At 40.1% G+C, this 19916-nt stretch overlaps 1 protein-coding gene across 3 annotated transcripts in view; it reads right to left on the reverse strand.

Annotated features, from left to right (window-relative positions):
* erbb4 (erb-b2 receptor tyrosine kinase 4) overlaps window positions 1-19916 on the reverse strand; it is a 273564-nt gene that overhangs the window by 106808 nt on the left and 146840 nt on the right. The gene's annotated exons all lie outside the window — the stretch shown is intronic.

A 19916-nucleotide genomic window follows, 5' to 3' on the forward strand; every position in this document is an offset into this window, starting at 1 on the left:
AAGCTTCAAGTGACAAGAAGGTCAACATGCTGCAACGCTAGCTATGCTAACCCAAAGAACTAATCATAAACGTCAGTTCTGCTAATGCCAAAATGCTATACCAACATGGTGTTTAGAGGAAGCTAATGCTAAGTGCTAAAGCACTAAATTCAACCAGGGTAAAACAATTGCATGTGTTTTTTTCTTTAACTAACACCCCTTGTTGTTTTGTTAATGTGAGTTTATCCCTCCTCATTCGTTTACTTTTCGTTTGCCAACCCTTTGTTCAATAAAGTTTATTGAAAAATTAAAAAGAAGAATGTAGGAAGAGGAAATGGAACTGCTACATTTTTAGCTTTTACCTACTTCAAAAGAAGAGCATCTAACTATCTGAATTATTCGTAGCAGTCGACTTCAACTTGAACTGAAAGCTGACAAAGCAGCAAAGTAAATTAGCACTTTAGAATTGATTCAGAAAAGTAAATAAAGGAGAAGCTAAGTGTTTTCAAAGTTAGCAAAGATGTTCAAGTGCTAAATAAAAAATGAGCTCCTGACCTGACTCTTAAGAACCCTCCAAAAAGGTTCACGTAATAAACTCCTATCAAAGCTGTGAAAGTTTTTCAAAGAAAGTTGAAAAGTTTGCCTGTTTAGAAGCAAAATACGTAGGAGTGAAGAATGCCTAAGTTTTTTAAACAATGCTCAATATCAAGAACTTCTAACTTTTAACTAAGTTTTGGCTGCAGCTTTCTGATTCATTACCTGCGAGGTGCCTCTGCATTCCTTTCATTTCCTGTCTGCAAATTTGCATTTTAAAATGTCAACCTTATGAAATATTTGGACGTCGAGAGAAAAATGATAGAAACGTCACCTCAGTCACTGCCTGTTTCAGACTTCCATAGCCTGAGTTCCTCCGTTGTTTTTAAAGAGAATCTCTAATAACTACTGAAAACATCTACGTCAAATTAAAAGTCCGTGTGGTTTACTTGGCTTTTATTTTATTCATGTTGAGCAAAAAAAAAAAAAAACAGGAAAATTATTTGGCTTTAATTCAAGTTGAAGTAATCGGTCTTAACAGATTGGAAGACCTCGACCATCTGCCTCTTCGTGTAGCAGCTGACCTTCTCAGAAGTCACTATAAAAATCAGGCTGATTATCTCTGTATTTTGGACTTGATGAGGCGAATTAATTCAGCTGCAGAGTCAGCCTGAAGGACCAGGAGTAAAATGAGCGAGCGCTTTGGATTTTTTTAAGATATCCTCATTTAAATTCTCAAGAAGAGTGGTAGGACTCAACCTTGGGTCACCACTAAATAAACGCAATGAATAAATGCAAAAAAAAAAGAAAAAAGAGAGCAACTTATTGGTCAACTGTGCACAGAATTTTGACGCCGTTTGGCTTGAAGCTCTTTCAATATTCATATACAACATAAAAACAGCCAGACTTAGCTTCCCTGACCAAGAAACAAGCACTGAAATTGCTCAAAAAGCAGCCTGAAATTTTTTCAGTCTTCCACATTAACTGTTAAGTGGATCATAAACACATTGAAGCAAACAGTACAATACAACCCTGACTCTGAAAGCGCCTTTTACCTCTGTTTTCTCAACCGTTTCTTCATTTTTATTCATAGCCGAGTGAGTTTTTTAGATTTTCTTCTCATCTTTGAGTTGGTCACATGTAGGACACAAAACTGGCATTGAACTCAATTGTTTCAAGTAAAGTAAAAGTGAAATGTTCCTTTAAGTTAATTTAAGTTAGTTAGATTTGTAACTTTTAAGTTAACTGAACACAAACAAGTAACTTGTCATCACAAAACCAAATGAATTAAGTGAGATTCATGTAAATAAGACCATAAAATGAAGTCAAGACAAAAACACTTTTTAAGAGTGTACTGAACATCCACGTTAGGGAATGTGAATTAAAAACTTTGATTAATTTACTTGTAAAGAAGACTGAAAGATGTAGCTGAAATAGACATTTTTCACCATGCAAAGAAACTTCAAGGTCCTATGAAGGTTTCTTCAGTGGTCCTGATGTGTTTCCTTGACTTGGAGAAGATTTATGTGATTCCCTTCAGAAGAAGTTGTGAGGATGTGGATTTCTTTGTGTTGTTTTAGTTAATTTAGCCCCCCCCCACCCTGTCAGTATGTCTTTGTGCCCAGCTGTTTCTCATTCCCCTGATTGTCTCCTCTTGTATTTATACTCACCTGTGTCTGTGTTTCCCTGTCGGATCCTTGTCTAAGCTGTCGTGTCTTTGTCAAGTTGTTCCAGTTGATACAAGTGTTTCAGCTCTTAGCCTTTTGCTCTCACTTGAGATTTTCATTAAATCATCAAACTCAGTTGCTGCCTCTCCGTCTCTGCGTTTGGGTCGACACCTCAACTACCACAAGTCATGACAGTAGGTCATTGAAAAGGAAAGGTTTCAGGTCCCCAGAGAGATGTTATTTCATCTGTATAAAACTAATGTGAGAAGTGGGGTTGAATTGTCGCAATGTATTCCAAGTAAATCTTTTGATTTTCTAGACACCACCACTAACTGAATCATTACAAGTTCTGTTCTCCAGAACTCTGGAATGCATTCCTGCTTCTTGGTTGATGTGGTCCTTCTGGTCTCATCATGTGGACGTCTAGAGTGAGACGGTTCTGTTCAGCATGATCGGATGATCCAAGTAAAAATTTCAGGAGCTCTTATTCTTATTCATATGGATGAACTGAGATCTGTACTGGTCTTTCAAGGTCAAGAAGCTTTTGATTTACTTATTGAGCTCTGTCTTTTTTTCTTGTACTTTAGTTAATGGCTGAGAGAAGCATAGTTAGATCTCAAATTAGCTCCCTCTTAAGGAGGCTTACTCTACTTTAAAGGTATCTTGATGCAAGTCAATTCCTTTGTCGCTTGTTTTTGGAAGCAGCTGGATGTAAAGTCAGAAGTTGTTTAGTCATCTGGTAAGAATACCTTCAGTATGCCCAATAGGGACCAGAGCTGCTGAGAGGACAAACTCAGTTCAAGCTGCTTCAGCCGTTATGCCTTCAACACGTCTGGGGAAAAAGTAAGGAGTAGAATCAGTGGAAGCGTTTTGGGCACTCGTAAGGACACTTTCCTGTTTGCCTCCTTAGGGGGATGTTTCATAGATTATCCTGCGTTAGGAGACCTTGGGAGAAATTGGGGACCCACTAGGAAGATTAAATGTCACACCTGGTTTAGAAACAACTCAAAATCCCTCAAGATTAATTAGTGGGGGTAGCTTGCCTCTGGAAATCTTCCTTTAAGCTGTGACCCCTAGGTTGTGTGCTTTGGAGTGGGTTGGGGCAGTGTCAGGTGAAGTAGTTTGGGTATCTGGTAGAAATCCCTTTTGGATGCCTTCCTAGAGAGGTTTGACAAGAGTCACTAGAAAGAGGCCTCGGGGTAATTCCTGGACTCACATGAAAGATTTAATGTCACAGATATCTTAAGACCCAGATGACTTGGAGGAGGGAACTGTGATCTGGGGATCTCCACTTCAGCCCTGGTCTCCACAGTCTGGCAATAACCGATGGATATATTCATTCTCCAGAGGACATAAAGTCGAGTCAGTCCTTAATGACCATTCAAGTCCTATTTTAGGTGAATTTCAAACATCCCATGACAGGATAGGAAGGGAAAAAAAGGTCCTCAAGACTCCTCTTAATGACCAGAGACAGGCCAGTAATGATGTCGATGATTGGTTGGGAGGGAAGGAGTGAATGAGTAATGTGGGGTTTGATTGGCTGCTGACCCCTGGGGTACATTATTGGAGACTGACAGCATGAGGGGGGAGGGGGGAGACTGTATTCTGGGATAATAGCAGGTAGCTGAGATTAGCTTCCATGGTGAGTGCCAAGCAAACACCAGCGCACACCTGCCAAGTTGGCCTATTGAAATACAAACACAATAGGAAGGAAACATTCAGCGGAGGTGCTTATTAACAAGATTACAATGTGTCAATCATTGGGAAAGAGAAAGAGCGACATAATAAAAGAGCAGTAGAATCCATTTCAGAGGAGCCTTTGATTAGCATACTTATTGGGGAAATAATTTCCATTGTGGGGCCTGTCATAAACCCTTCGGTAAAATCATCTTCTGTCATATATGTTTCACGACTTTCATTTGTTTGCAGAACACACTGCAACTCATTCCATCTTGTGATTCAGTCTCTAAAAACAAAGTGCATAGAAAAGGTATTTTTTGCTCCCTCCGTCTTGAAGTGCCTTCATTGGTCGAAAGTCCTGCTGTTTCATCACTCCGACCCATCCGTGACCCGATGTTTACTGCAGAGTCCCGGCGAGCTTAGTGATCATCGGCTGAACCGTGACCCCCCCGGCCCCCAGGTGCATGTGGAGGAGGCGTCATGACTGCGCCGCAGCTCGACCCAGCTGTGGGTCCGCACTCGGCTGCTGGCAGACGCCACAGTGCCTCCACTGTTGCCCCCTTCTCCCTTCCAGCCTCCGGGACCTGCTGGCGAAAATCCAACACCAAAAAAAAAACCAAAAAAAAAAAACGTTTCCCTGTTTCTTAGCAACAGCAGGAAAGCCTTTCCAGCAGAAGCGGCGAGGGAAGAGTGTAGGAAGCGAGAGGAGAAAAACAGATTTTTGAAAGGATATTTTGTTGTAATTTATATAATTAAATTAAAGGATTACCCTGCCTTTCCTCGTTCTTTTCACTTTGACACTATTTAATTTCCTTTGGTTGCAGGGGGGGTTTTTGTCCTGAAAGCTTTCTTGATCAATTTTTATCTGCATTCCTCTGTGAGACAAGGAGGAAGGAGGTCCGGAGGGAAGTAAACACAAGCACCTGCGTTTTCCCCTCCCGCCACATCAACCCGGCTTTGTTTCAGAGGCAAAAACTCAAAAAGCAAAGGGGATGTAAACTGCTCACCGAGGCCCGCTGGGTCAGGTGCTCAAATTTAACAAGATGTGGATGGAAGCTGAAGCTATTACAAGTGTGTTCTATCTCAAAAAGCAAAAAAAAACAAACAATAGATCCAGCGAGGCGAATGTTAGGGCTAATTTGTACCAACAAGGTGCACAACAAACATACGCCACACCATTTTATAATTATCTGAAACAAAAATTTGGCTGGTGCATTAGAGTTGAAAAACCAACTGAATATATTTGAAGTGATATTTTTGATTAAAGTATGAAATTCAGATGTAAGCCATATCTGCAGACAGCTTTATGTTAGGAAACTCTACATCCAATCACAAGACAGACATAAATTTGAATTGTCCATATTGATTAGGAGAATTTGAACAGTGTCATAAACCACAGCAAATAGACATGTTAAAGTGCTAATGCTAACATTTATCAAAAATAATAAAACAAAATATTGTACATAATACTTTAAAATTTATCAGTTGACATTTTGCCTCAGTAAAAGGTAAATTAGTCATTTGCCTTTTACTGAGACAAATTATATATATATATATATATATATATGTATAAAGGCATCAATGATCAATGACTCTAATTTTTCAAATAGGGTGAGAACAAAAAGCAAGGGATTGTAAATAATAGACCATAAAAACTGAGCCAAACCGGCATGCTAACGCCAACTTTAGCATGCTAGTTCAAACTGTGTCCTTTTATTACATCAAACCAGGCATCTATTAGATAATATATTCAAAATAATGAATCAAATTAGTCATTAGTCAGCAAAAGACAAATGAATTTAATTGAAATATACCATCAAGAACTTTGCCCAGAGTCAAAGCAGCATTTTAATGCTAAAACAAGCATGCAAGTTCTAGCAATTCTCTGAATGCTAAGTCATTTAAATAAATTAAATATTGTAGAAAGTGTATTCAAATACACCGGTAACTATTTTGGACATTAGTGAAAGGGAAGGGAGAAAGTAGATAAAATAAACTACAATGTGCAATGCTAATGCTGTATCACACCAGTGTACTTATACATGAGTTAACATGCTAACATTTGTTCACTAAGATTATAATCTTAAGATTATAATCCAGTTGGGTAAAACAAATGTGTCTACTTTGAGCTTTCTTAGCAAAGAATGTACTTTCCCTGGGTCAAACTAGCACACCAACATAAACGCCAGCTAATGCTAACATTTTTCTTAGCTGTTTGACAAAAGCAAAACAAACAAACAAAAAAAAAAATCAGAAAAAAAACTGCTGAGGATGTGTTGGAAACCAGAAAGAAATCCAGCTCCTGCTATTCCTTGACGTAGTTTGAGGAACTGTATGTTCCCATTCAACAGCTGTTTAATGTTCTAAAACGGTTCGCTGTGATTGGCTCTTTCTGCTTTTGCAGTTAGCTGTGCCATAACTCAGCAGCTGTTGATAAAACCAGGTTTAATATGGAAGCTGTAAAGCATCAAGCGACTCCCCCCAGTGTTTGGCATCCTCCGGCTGTAATTGAAACATAACTTCCAGGCACTTATGTTAACAAATCTAACAAAGTGTATGATGTTTTCAGTCTAATTGCCTGTGCGTCTATTGTAATTTACTCATTTAGCCTACTTTGCAGTTACCCAGGGAACCTCGCCAAACACAGCTAATAGGTACGCACACACTTCCTTCCAGGAGTCTTTCTGAGAATCAATTCAGAGCCTCTTTTACATCTAATCTGGAAACTTTAGACACGAATATGCACAACTTACTTTTGCTAACTTGCAGAGTTTGCTTTGATTTTCCACTGTTGTCACCGCTTGCTCATGACAGTGAGGGTCCTTAATCACTTTTACGTTTAAAAAGAAACAGTCATGTCTAGATTTCATTTTTCTGACTGTGTGTTTTGATCCGGCTAAGCCGATTTGGGTCGAAGCAGCTGGATCTCTAAAGTCCCGGACTTGTTAGCGGAAAATAATGAGATATTTGTTGTGATCATAAAAACAAACAAAAAAAAAACAATATCTGATAATGTTTGGGTTCCTCAGCAATAAGTGCCACAAAAATTAGAAATTACAGCCAGAATTTAATCCGATATTGAGATAATATCATGTGAAAACGGTTTGACGTCTTTGGATAATAAAATATTAAAATGTAACCTGAACCCAGTGGAGCTGAGGGCCAACAGCAGCTACATCCTCTCACCTGACATTAATAAACAACATGACTAGTGCTGAGTTAAAAAGCACTTGCTCTCATGGTTCTCATAATCGAGAATTGTTCTGGTTTAACCGCAGTTGTTTTGTGGAGTACTTTTGGTTGGCTTGATTCAAATGATCATTTGAAGAGTTCTTCTTGTATTAGCTCTGCTTATGATATTAAAGATCAGATTGCAGGAAACAGAAATTTGTTCACAGCTTCAGAGCTGAAACCAATCTGAAGAGGAACGTTTTGCTTCATCTCTACACACTTTCTCGCTTTTATAGTAAATCCTTTCAACAAAGGCAGCTCTCTTTGCCTTTATAAGATCCACTTTTTAAGCAGGCACTGTGACTGACAGCTAAAAGTCTGCAGTCTGCCTGCTTATCCCATGACGGCTTTAAAACCATACGGTATTATAATCTGTGTTAAATATTAGAAGCATATCTAAACAGAACTGGCATCTTCTTGCAATGACTTCACTAATTCTTAGACGGTTCTGTCGCCTCGTTTATCAATCACTGTAAAAAACAGAAAAAACCCACCTTATTGTAAATAATAAAAACCTAAGAGAAGCAAATAATTTTCCTCACTGCTTTACAAAAGCAATTAATTAATTAAATTGTTATGCAATATATAAATAAAAAATGTAAGTTGTTATTATGCAAAAAACAAATATTTTAGTTACTCTGTTTCCACTCTTATTAATAAAGAACGTGTCATAGGCGCGACACAGGAAAATTTGATTTTTATGTAATGAGTTCGCCCCTTTTTCTAGTGTCCCCCTGGGATGCTGCCCATTTGATCAATTGCAAAAATGATCATGATCAGGATGACCTCACTATTTCAGTTTTAGCATCTTCGTCTCTAAGTTACAGTCAGAGTGAGTACATCCAACTGGACAATTTAATGCTGTTATGCAGTGTGTTTATGTAAATAAATGTAAATACATATTAGCTTTGGTAAACGAATGTGATAGCTCGCCAAATATTCAATCAAAGTCATTCGGTGTACAGCGTGAAGGACTAAGAATACCTGAGACATCCTCTAAAAACTATTTGAATACTTCAAACACCAAATGTATCTTCAGAAGCATCAGTATGTTCAGCAGAAACCGTCTTAACGCTACCAGAGAAGATAATATCCACAGACTTCCTTATCTCTGCTCTTAGGCCAATCAGCACTCAGGAAAACAAATGCTGCTCCTGGATTGGCTGCTTTGCAAACACCAGCCAATAGCATGTCAAGTAGCATTGCTATCAGGTCTTTCAGCTTTCCAGGCTTTTTCAATATATATATATATGCATATATATATTTTTTTAGAAATGCTCTACAAAAAGATCAATGAACAGCTAAATATACTACAATTAATGTTAAGTTATGTGCCAAAAAAACAAATAGAAATTGTGAATATTGTGTACATTGAAACTCCTATGAGGATTAAATGTATTGTTCAGCCCTGAAAAATATTCAAAAATATCAGTAACACTACTGCATTCAAGCAACAAGTTGAATCCCGTAAAGAGCAACCAACGCGTTGCTGGTCCTTCCCAACCATTCAGTCCTTGGCTAGCTTTAGCCAGCTGACGGGCCAATTCACAAAGTTAAACATGTTGGAGATAAATACAGGAAAACCCTGGAAGAAAGAGGCTGCAGAAGACTAGAGACCTTCCAACAGAACAACAGTTTTTTCTTGATTTAGCATGCTAACATGTTAGCTTTTTGTCTTCTACCTCATTCATTCGCTGTCATTTTCCTTCTCTTCAACACCTGGATTACTGGTTGCCTAAACTTTTCTCAAAACGGCACCCAGGAAACAACCATGGTGCCCGGAGATCAAAAGCAGAAAATCTCTAAAGTTTGGAGATGAAGTTTGCACAGAAGGTGGAACACAGGGGAGATATAGATTAAAGCATAATTAATAGGGCACCTGTTCCTGTCATCTGGATGTCAGGAAGAACGGAGAGAAGACGGAGATACAAAAGAAAGACAGAGTAATGGCACCACGACGGGGAAAAAAAAAGATTTTAATGACACCTATATAAAATACAAGAGATGGAGCTCATATTACGGCCATTATGGCTCATTTCCATATAGAGCCCTTTGCCGGAGAGTCAAGGAGAGTGCAGCGGTCCATGTAAGCCTCGGCATGTTCCAACTCCACGCAGCAGTAAAGTCAGCGGGTAGGAAGAGACATGTTTACATTCTGTTCAATGAGCTCCGTGAGAAAACACACACACGCCGTCTTTTGAGCCGGGAGCCTCGGTTCAGCGGCCCAGCCTGCAGAGAGCATGTGAAGTTTTTACATCCAAGATCTGAAGAAGTCCAGAGAAATGAAGCAGGAGGAGGAGAAGAAAGAGGTGTTGACTTTGAAACGAATAAATATCCAGATGGATGAAATGTCGCCGCGGTGAAAGCTCGGTAAAGTTTTTTTTTTCTTCTTTTTTAAAGGCACATGTGAGGAGAGATCTCAACTTTCTGCTGATTGTACTCCGTGGTATTCATGTAAGATCAACAGAGCGCAGAAAAACAGCTCTTGAGATAAGGAGGAGATTTCCCTCACTTCAAATGAAAACGACATCAAACATGTGAGAGGAAGTGAACCCACACATGACTTTTCATGTTCAGAGTGGCTTAAACTCCCACCGTATTTAAGGTGGTTTAGATCCTTGACCAGCAACTTTTAATGGCAGCCTACTTTCTTCTTTTAAGGCTGCTTTTATTCACTCATAAATCTAAACGTTTTATCCTTTATTGGAGTTGGAGGAAAAAACAACATTACAAAGCGTAAAAAGATCTGTAGCCGGTTAGAGCTCACGTTATGAAAGTAATTACGAATCCTCAAAGATAAGAACAAAACTGGATGGAGAAAAAAAAAAAAACAGACTTTGTTATATTTTTTACTTTTTCATATCAGGAAATCATAAAAATGATCTGGTCTTTAAAAAAACAGAAGTAAATACATGCCAACTGAGCTCCTAAAAACTAGCATTATTATGCTAATGCTAACATTAGCTCCATATCACATCCTCTTGTTGGATGTTAAATAGCCTATGGTACATAATTCAAATGTATCAGTTGGACTGTGATGAACTTTGCCCTGTTTCAGACCATGATGCTAATGCTAACATCAGTCACGTGAGATCTGTCCAACAATTGAAGCCTGATCATCAACAGAACAATTTATTCAAACATGGCAGCTTAAAGCCTAACTTCCAGACTGGAGACTGATTGAAACGTTGCGGTGGGAACTTCATAGGGCGTTTCAGCAATAAATGTGCGTACAGGTCAATGAATTGAAGCAACGTTGCTAAGAACAATGGAATGAAATTCACATAAAAATACGAGTGCTTGTGTGAAAATGTACACAATTTAAGATTTACTCGACTTCAAAAAATGTAAACTCAGATTACACAACAGACTTTGATTTGTGAGCCCAATGAAGTGTTTAAAACTTTTTCATTTTACATTGCAGCCACTCGACGTGCCGCTGAATTCACCCGAATCCCTCTCATACCAAGACATGGACACGATTTAGTTTCAACACTCCCAGCTAGCATCGACAATCACTTTAGGTTGACAGCGCTGCCGTGTAGAAGTGTGTATGTGGGCTGATATCCAGGGGAGCGCCTCCAGCATCTGCTCTGCCATAGGCTTTCGCCGCTGATACTCATCGCCTCCGACAGCCCGACAATCTCATATAGGGCCGCTTCACGATCGCCGTCTGCGTTGTCAAGATGCATTTACGGTCAAGAGCCTGATTGTGAAATTAAAATCTTCCAAAGGGGTAGGGGGAGGAGCAGGACGGTTCGCAGGACATTAGGAGACAAAACCGAAACAATGACAAAGCTGCACGGTGTCTGAATTCGGAGCTGCGGCTAACAAAAATAAAAACACTAATGCATAACTCATGAGGCAAGGCTGTTGTAGGAACCCAGCAACAGCGGAGTGGAGTATCACATTATGCTGTTGCCTTTGGGGACCCTACATAATGCAGTTATGTGACAAAGCTTGTGTACATCACCCACAGGCTGGCTCCTGCTTGCTTGACATTGACTGTCGACAAAAAAAAGGCAAGGGCCACGTTATGTCCGACACTACCGAGGTCACATAGAGCTGGTTTCAGTCCCCTACATCTCTGCTAGAACCCAAACGGCGGCGTTGAGGAAGGGTCCGATGAGTCCATGTAGAGGAGAAAGAGGGGCCAGTAAGGCCTAATGTCAGCTCACTCCACCAAGGAGAAGAAAAGGTGCTTAATGGCCCTTCCAAGTGATTGATGATTGGGCCCTCTGCAGAGGTTGGATGCAGCCATAGGAAGACAATGCAAGACTTAGCTTGGATAATAAATTCGTGTCAACGGCAAAAGAGACAAAAATGCATGAATTCCCGGCGAGGAGAGGATGTGAATGTATAGAAGCAAAATAACGGTTTCAGTTAATGATTGTGTTAGAAGAGGCCAGTGGGGACATAAATCACATTTCCCCTCACATGGGGCAGCACACTCTTACAATTCTCCTCTTCTATTACACAGACGCTACCTTCATACCAACCATTATACTCTTTGCCCTCCAACACACTGAACATTTTCATACAAAAGAGAACATGCATGTTAACGCACAAAGTCACTTTAAGATTAGGTTAATATTGTTTTTTCAGCGCTGCAGACGATGTCACCTCAGATTCTAGAATGTTCTAGCTCCAACCAGAATACCACTGGACATGCTAATCACCGTGCAGCTAACAATGAAACACCCAAACACCAAGGTCTGTTGTTCATGAATAAACGTACAATACCGCAGGTCACTGGTTTTTGACAGAGAGGAGCAAAGAAGATTCTCACACCAACGTCCAATGCACTCTACATGCCTGGCAGCCATTTTCGATTTCACAATCTAAAATCCAAAACTCAGGGCTGCTCTAAGCTTACAATCCAATTATCCCAGAGGCGTATTTTTCTAGTTGTGACAATAAATTTGAAACATAAATGGCAGAAGATACGGTCCAGCCTGCAAGAGAAAGTTTCTTTATTTCGATTGACATAGGGAAGAAAAAGCATAGTTAGCTACAAAGTTAGGAGTTGCTATTTAAAGTCCATCGAGTGGAAAATCAACTAAAATCTGCACTCAGATCAAAGGAAGATGTGTAAAAACATTCAGTCTTTATCCTGATGAACCGTATGCGTCTCTATAAACCAGCAGCGTTTTCTGCATTGCGCTCATTTTCTTCTACATTGGCTGCTTATTTTCGTCGGCACCAGACAAGAAGACCAGAAACAATTACAGACTATTTTCCTCCTTCTTAATAAAAAGCAAACTGTAGAATCTGCAAACAGCAATTCCATTTTGTGGCAGGTTACCAGGAAAGCTGCGTGACTGATTAGAGTCATGTCAGATTTGATCAGGCTTGTCTCTTTATAAAGCCAGTGCTTATAAAGCAGAGGGAAGGTATTAGTCATCTTTTTTGCAAATGATTTTGGCATCATTTGTAAAGGAAAATCTCCATACTTTATTACCTTGGATATTTTCCTCACATTTACCTTTTCATGACCCACAATTTGCGTAAGTTCTGATTTTCCTGGCTTAGTCATGCTCTAGATTGTGACGTTTGAGATATGCAACTCAGCTGCGAGCGTCTTTACATCTTAATGCTAAAAGAATTTACACGAACGCCAAGAACGGCTGAGTTTCATCATCCGGAGCGACATTAGTCATGTTTCCCTGAAGAAAGCAGGTTTTGCTTGATGAAGAGAAGGATCAGCATCTCTGACACCACTTGAAGACGTCACATCCACATTCTCTCCAGGACGACACGAAGATTTCTTGGCTGATCGAAACCTCCAGCTGTCACGCCACTGGACAGCGGATTCATCGTCAAGGAGCTACAGTACCTTATCCTGCTGGAAATAGTAATCAGAAGATGGTAACACAAAATGTCTGACATGTTTTCAACGTCAGATATTTAGGGTTGAAATGAGGACCCGAGGTCTCCCACTCAGCATTACACCTCCAACACCAACCTGATCTGTCAACACAACGCAGGACAGATCCAAACTCTCATGTTGTTCGTGCCAGATTCTGACCCTACCACCTCAGTGTCACAACCAGAGGCAAGGCTTTTAGTCTGTTCTCTCTCCTCAAAGTTCTGGTCCTTCAATTGGGACCAAAAAGTGATGGCACTTTACAGTTCATTAAGCATATATCCACTTAATGATTTACTGCAGTGCAACAAGAGCAAAATAAAATTAAACACATTTCACAAAAATCTCTATGCTTTAAATCACAAATCCTCATGTAATAATAAATGTTGAGATAAATAAACATAACCTCCTCATAGACAAGATGGCCCCTATATTGATAGGCACACTAAATTATCACCGCAAATCGGTGCAAAAGCAGAGAACTAACTTACAGAAGAGTTGCCAACCAGGAAGTGGTTTGTGTGCGTGTGTGTGTGTGTCCTCCACGTCGGACGTGGGATCAGCCCCAGAGTTCACCAGGCTGCAGCATCAGAATCAATAAAACGGATAAATATACCGCCGGGTTTTATCAGAGCGGGCCCCCGCAGGCCACCGCTTCCTGACCTCTGCCTGTAGGTGGCAGTGGCGGTCGCCGCTTCCCCTGGAGGCGTCCACACGTGACGGGTCCAGAAAGTTTTCAGTTTGAAATAAATAGATTAGAAAAGTGAAAATGTTTTCCTTCGTGAATAAACCTGATCCAGTTCAATAATACCCGGAGCTAAATGTCAAAGAAAAAAAAAAATTACCTCCTCTGTAATTTTCATACTATCAAAAGTATTCAACCCCTTTGGATGCTTTACTCTTGTATTGATTTTAAACCTCAACCATGACCAACAAAATGTGTTTTTTTATTAACGTAAATATTTTCATTTCATATTATTATTTAATTGTTTTCATTTTGACATTAAAGGATTTTTTTAAAGCATTTTTTGGTCTGTCAATACAAAAAAGGAAAGAAACAATAATTCGGTGAACATATTAGAAGAGTTTTCTACATTTTAATACATATTATAACAAATACATCTATTAAATTCCACTAACAAATGATGAAGAAGCCAAGCCTTACCTAGTGGGAAAAATGACAGAAAATCACAAACAATAACTGCAAATTATTTTTGACCAAGACAATCACAGAGGATTTTCTGAACGCAGCCTTCTGATTATGCGACATGAATGGCAGAACGCTGCATCCATATTTGATTAATATGTAGATCGCAAAACGGGAATATGAAGAGAGCAACCTCGAATCAAACAAGAGAAAAAGCAGCACAAAAGAGAAGGTGACAGACGAAACCGAAGGGAAGCGAGTTTCCTCCGTGTGTCGCCGTCACAACTGGAATCTCCCCGACTCTGAAAGGAACACAAAGACAATCTGCATGTCGTGCTCATGGGCTTGTGACGCAGAGATGCACATGGAAATACACATGCTCCTTACAAACACGCTCTGTGTAAAAGCCACTGGAGGGAAGAAGGAAAATATGTGTTCCTTCTTCTCAGAGTGTTTTCTGCAGAGGGAGATATTCTGAAACTCCTCATGAATGAATTTGTGGCTGCGATGCCGTTTTTAATATCGGCAAAAAGGCCAAGGAGGAAGGCTAGCAGAGCCACATGCTAACGTGGTCCTGTGGTACAGATGGTCCATGTCAGTGGTGGGAAACACTAACTGAACGCTAGCAACGCTAACTTTATAGCACTAGCCATGGATTTTAGATCCACTAACGCTAAAACGCAACATCAATGTGATATTGTAATTTACAGGAATATCAACACCTCCAAGCATCTGTAACAAAACCCAGTTTCTTCCACAGTCCTTAAAATTGAACAAATTATGCAAAACTGCATGTCAGCTAGCAAGAATATTAGTTTTATTTTAGGTTTTCTGTTTTTACTTTTTATTGGCTGTTTGAAATAAATAACTAAAATCACGTTTAAATGCTAAAACTATTCAAATTATATTATCCCTTGAAAAACTATAAACCCTTCCTTGAAATAAGGGAGTAGTGTAGGAAAAGAACACAAGGAAACAGAACTGCTGCATAAACAACGCCCGACCCTTTCAAAATAAGAGCATGAATCTAACCGTCTAACTACCAGATGAATTATTAACAGTCGAAAATCAAAACTTCAACACAAATGTTGAGCTTTATACAACAGAAGGTTTACGAAACAGTTACGTATTGGCGAAGTTTGATAAACGACTTCAAAGTTAGCAAAAACTCTAAAGCACTCAGCTGAAATTAGCGGGTTAGCTAAGACTTTAAAGTATTTTGTGCTTTTAATTGGTGCAACGTTTTTAACAATCTGTTGCAGGGTTTTATAGATTGTATGGCTGTGACCTTAAAAAAGCTAAACTTAACAAAAGTCTGCGGGAAACAACTTACCTCAGGGCTCAAGGTTCATAATGAGATGAGTTTCAAAATATTATAACAAGTTTTCCATGTCATTAAGACGTTTCTTATTTTAATCAGCTAGATCATATTCAAGCTCTGGCAGTCAGACACTTCTGTAGGTTTTTATGAATATCTTGTCCTTATTACGTTTTCTATTCCTTTTTGTGGATATTCAAATACAAATTATAATGTGCATGTTGCAGTTTTCTAAATTTGCCTCCATATTGAATTTGATTTAAATCTGAGTTTAAAATAGAGAAACAATACAATGAAGGACAAACCTAAATGCTGAAACCGCTAGACGCCCAAAGCTCAATGAATAAATGAATATAACTTAACAAAATAACCACAACTTAATGCTTATTTATTCAATCGGGATCACAAATTGTTATAAACTATGTTAATTTGATCATTTATATGGTGCAACTTAATTACAGAAGTCAGGGAGTCACTGTTACTGTCTACATCTCTGAATATTTCTTCTTAGATCATTACCATATTAAAGATAAAAGACTTTACACCAGTAAAAATACGTAATATTTTTGCATGATCTTAACGTGGGACTTAATATGCAAAAGAGCCCTTAAACAATCAGTGGAACGGTGCCCAAGAAGTTGGTCTCTTGCTGGGTGAACGCTGGGAAACATCCAGAGTGTCTCTTATAAATCACTGAGTCCCAAATTCTCTGGAGATGTCAGAAAGTTGCAATATGCATATATCCTGCAGCTATGATGAGCTGCTTTAAAAATGATCCAGACGCGGAACTGTACAATCCCGACTCTCGTATCGGACGTATTCATGAGTTGTGAGACGTGAAGGTCTGAAAATGTTCGTGGAAGAGAGATGAGAGACGCTCTATTATTTATTTGTGTTCAGAGCCGAAGTCTTGTTCCATTCAGACGTCTGCAGCTGCAGATTACATACGGGACAGTTTGTCCTTCCCAGCTTTTCACATGGAAAACTTCCTGTTTTAGCTTCCTGGCAAGGCAGATTCCAGGAATTCGCGTTCTTAACCTACACGGGGATCTCTAGAAAGATTCATTTAAACCCTGGGTCTCATATGAAACAACTTTGAAACAATGTTCTTAAATGTTATGACGAACTTGAGAAGTCAAATACTGGAGAAATGTTGCTTCATATCCAAGAGTTTAATTATCTCAGTGCACGGCGTGTTTTCGTCCTTATCTGCTGCAGCTTCATCACAGCTGCTAGTCTTCAGGGGCTCAAGAAAATCAGAGAAAAGTTTCCGCTCCGGAAATCCCAGGGAAGGTTGGAAGTCGGAAGTTTCCAGAGCGGTTTGTTGAAGAGCGAAGACGATGCAGACTCGATCAACACGTCGAGGAAGTCGAGTGTTTTCACCATTAACGGAGAACATTTCCAACTCACCGGCACGCCTTACAGACATAACCCTGAGTTGTTTTAACGTTTCTAAACATTAAACAACTTTTTAATGTTTAGAAACATTAAAAAGTTCATTTACCTTCCAGCCTCCACCCAAAGCTTATTTCAGTGAAAGCTTCGTACTTAGCCCTAATTTGGAACTGAAAAAATAGTTCAGGAAGTTCATTTATATGAGTCATACGAACAATAAAGAACAGGTCAGAAGAACGCCAGTCTGTAGAAGCATCTGCTGTAGGGCTAAGACGCTTTGTACTGTATCAATGCAGGTTAAGGTATGGTTGGTATGGTTGGATTAAAATAGCCAGTTATGAAAGTTTTGTAGAGGTTCTCAATTAATAATAGGATTTATTTTATTTATGTTACTTTTTTTAATGTGTCCAACAGATTTACTTTAACAAGTACGATACGTCTTTTACCACGATACTCCATTTGACATTTATATGAAACTATTAGAAATGGCTTTGGGTTTATTTCACATGTAACGGTCATGGAGACAGAAATGAGAAAAAATTTTTAAAAAGGGAGAAATGTGTGGGGGAAAAAAGGGTAGAGGAGAGCTAGAAGGATAGAGAGCATACATAACACCCTATAAGTCTGCTTCTATACCTTCAGAAAGAGAGAAAAAAGAGAACTGAGACCCTAAACATTCAACCACTTCTACAACCTACAAGAAAAATGAAAAATCGCCATGTGTTAACTGAAATTGGCAAAGGAACATTTTGGAGAGTCGGTCAGCAAAAAGATTTGGTTTCCAGAAAATCCAACCCACATATTTTTGATGTGTTTCTCATTCAGCCTGACGGTTCTCCTCATATGACAACAGAAGACAGTCTTTTAACGCTTCTGAATGTAACTTTAACACGAAGCATATCCTCTCCTCTTTAGTCGTGGGAGCATTTTTCTGTCATTCAGTTTTTTGTGGACGAAAACAAAAGACCGAAGCTTTACGTTGACACAAACTGTGAAAGTTTAGAAAGAAAGGGAAGGAGAGAAAGAAAGTCAGAGTCGGTTGCTCAACCTCTGACGTCCTGCCTGTCCTTTAAGTCTTTACTTCAGGCAGAAACTAGCCAAACAACAGCTAACGGGAAGCAGGTGAGGGAAACAAGCGAAGGACAGGAAGCCAGAGCGCTACCTGTTCCTCCTGGCCCCCGTGAATCTTCCACCATAATTTGCGATAATGACGGCGTCCCAGCAGGGCCACTCTTCGCCGAGTGATTTGGAATTGATTTAGTGCATTAATTACGCCCCTGCTACGCTGGTGTCACGGACAATATTCTACAACTTGATAAGCAAAAGACGCGCCGCGGGATCGTTTTGATGAATTGCCGGGGTTTGCTTTTATGGCCGTACCTTTTAATTTAACGGTAATCACTCCCCCCACCCCCTCACACACATACACCCCTCCCACCACCGCGGAAGGAGCAAGGCTTTAATTTCACCTCCGAGACCTCTGCTCTGCACCATGTCTGCTTTGATCAAGCAGACAGAAAAACCAATCCTCAACACACACACACACACGTACCCCGCTCCAAACCGCAGGTTACATACTGCAGTGTTTCTGTTGATCCGCAGACACACACACACGCGTGTTTCCATGATGTGTGTCTGCTCCTCTCGCTTCCTGCAGAGGAGCAACATCTCTCTCTCTCTCTCTCCAGCGCTGCAGGCAAAACGAGAAGGAGCCCAGTAATGAGCAGCAGCCGGGTCTCGGTGGTACCACCTCCTAGTCCACCTCCCCGAGGGCAGAAAACACCCCAAAACCCCCAAACTGAAGAGCTGCAACTCCCACAACAGCCCAGGCCAAAACCTGACAGCTAATTGTCGCTGGTTTTGAAAAACGCGGCTACATATTTACGTCCTAAAACTCAAAATCAATAGAATTCTTCTTGCGCACTCTAGATAATTTTGATAACTTTATTGTTAGGCTTATTGCTTTATGTTCATTCATTGTCTAGTAACCATCAGTTAGTAGCAAAACCGATGATTAGAAAGGCTTAGTTTGTGGTTTACTGCAAAGAATCCACACAGGAAAGCAAACGCAAGTGGAGAAATCTCAAAAAACACCAGTTGATAGTTGGATTTGAATATGATCCCCATGTAGAACGGACAGCAGAAAGCAAAACTGATAGAATAAGTAGCAGGAGGAATTACATCAGTATTACCAACAGTAAATGCTGGATGATGCAGGCTGGTTGTATTGTTTACCTGCAGGCCTGCGGGCCGTACAGACATCCAAGTAAATAAAAACTAAAACTGTAGCAGACCTGGGCCCTTCAACAAGGTCAAGACCCAAAACAAACCCGGGAATCCACCCAGGACTGGGTGATGGGGAAGGAACATGGAAAGGTCTGGGCCTGTTCAAAGCCCAGATCTGGATCTCACTGAGATACTTCAGCAAACTTTCAGCAATTTGTTTGATAATTTTTCTTTAAAATAGAAATCCAAGTATTTACTCAATTTTTACAGAATTGCTTGAAAAAGGCAAATCGGAGAAAGTAAGATTTGCAGAATTTTCAACGTTTCAGATTGCCTTACCTTGTAATTTTTTATAATTACAATGACAACAGAGAAAAAAGGCCTCATTGTCCACTCTCATCTTCATTTGAACAAATTTCAGATATTCTGGAAACAAAGCTTCACATGAGAACCGATGAGCTGCAATTAAACAGCAGGTAAAAAAAAAGCGAAACAAAAGAGGATGATGTTTTTCTTGGACTTACACGCCGTCATTACCCAACAATTAGCGCGCTAGCAGCAACACGGGGACACGGTGCTGGGATCTGACGGGTTAGCCGGCTGGCACGTGCAGGGCGCTCGTTTCCCGCGTCAAGAGCTGTAATTATGGCGACGCCGCCGGGCGCTAACAACCTCCCATTTCAGCCGACAGTCCCAACCTTTTATGAGCTCCTCCACCGGTTCAGAGGCTAATGAAACACCGTGATCCGCCCCACCACGGGGGTGTAGTGGGAGGGGAGGCGTGAAGAGGCCCTGAAGCGGACATTGTGCGTTTGAGGAGCACCACGGTGTGAAACATCCATAAAGAGCGAGAACAGGAGGTGAACGGGAGTG

This window comes from Xiphophorus maculatus, chromosome 24, assembly GCF_002775205.1.
Source record: "Xiphophorus maculatus strain JP 163 A chromosome 24, X_maculatus-5.0-male, whole genome shotgun sequence".
In the NCBI taxonomy this organism is placed as follows: Eukaryota; Metazoa; Chordata; class Actinopteri; order Cyprinodontiformes; family Poeciliidae; genus Xiphophorus; species Xiphophorus maculatus.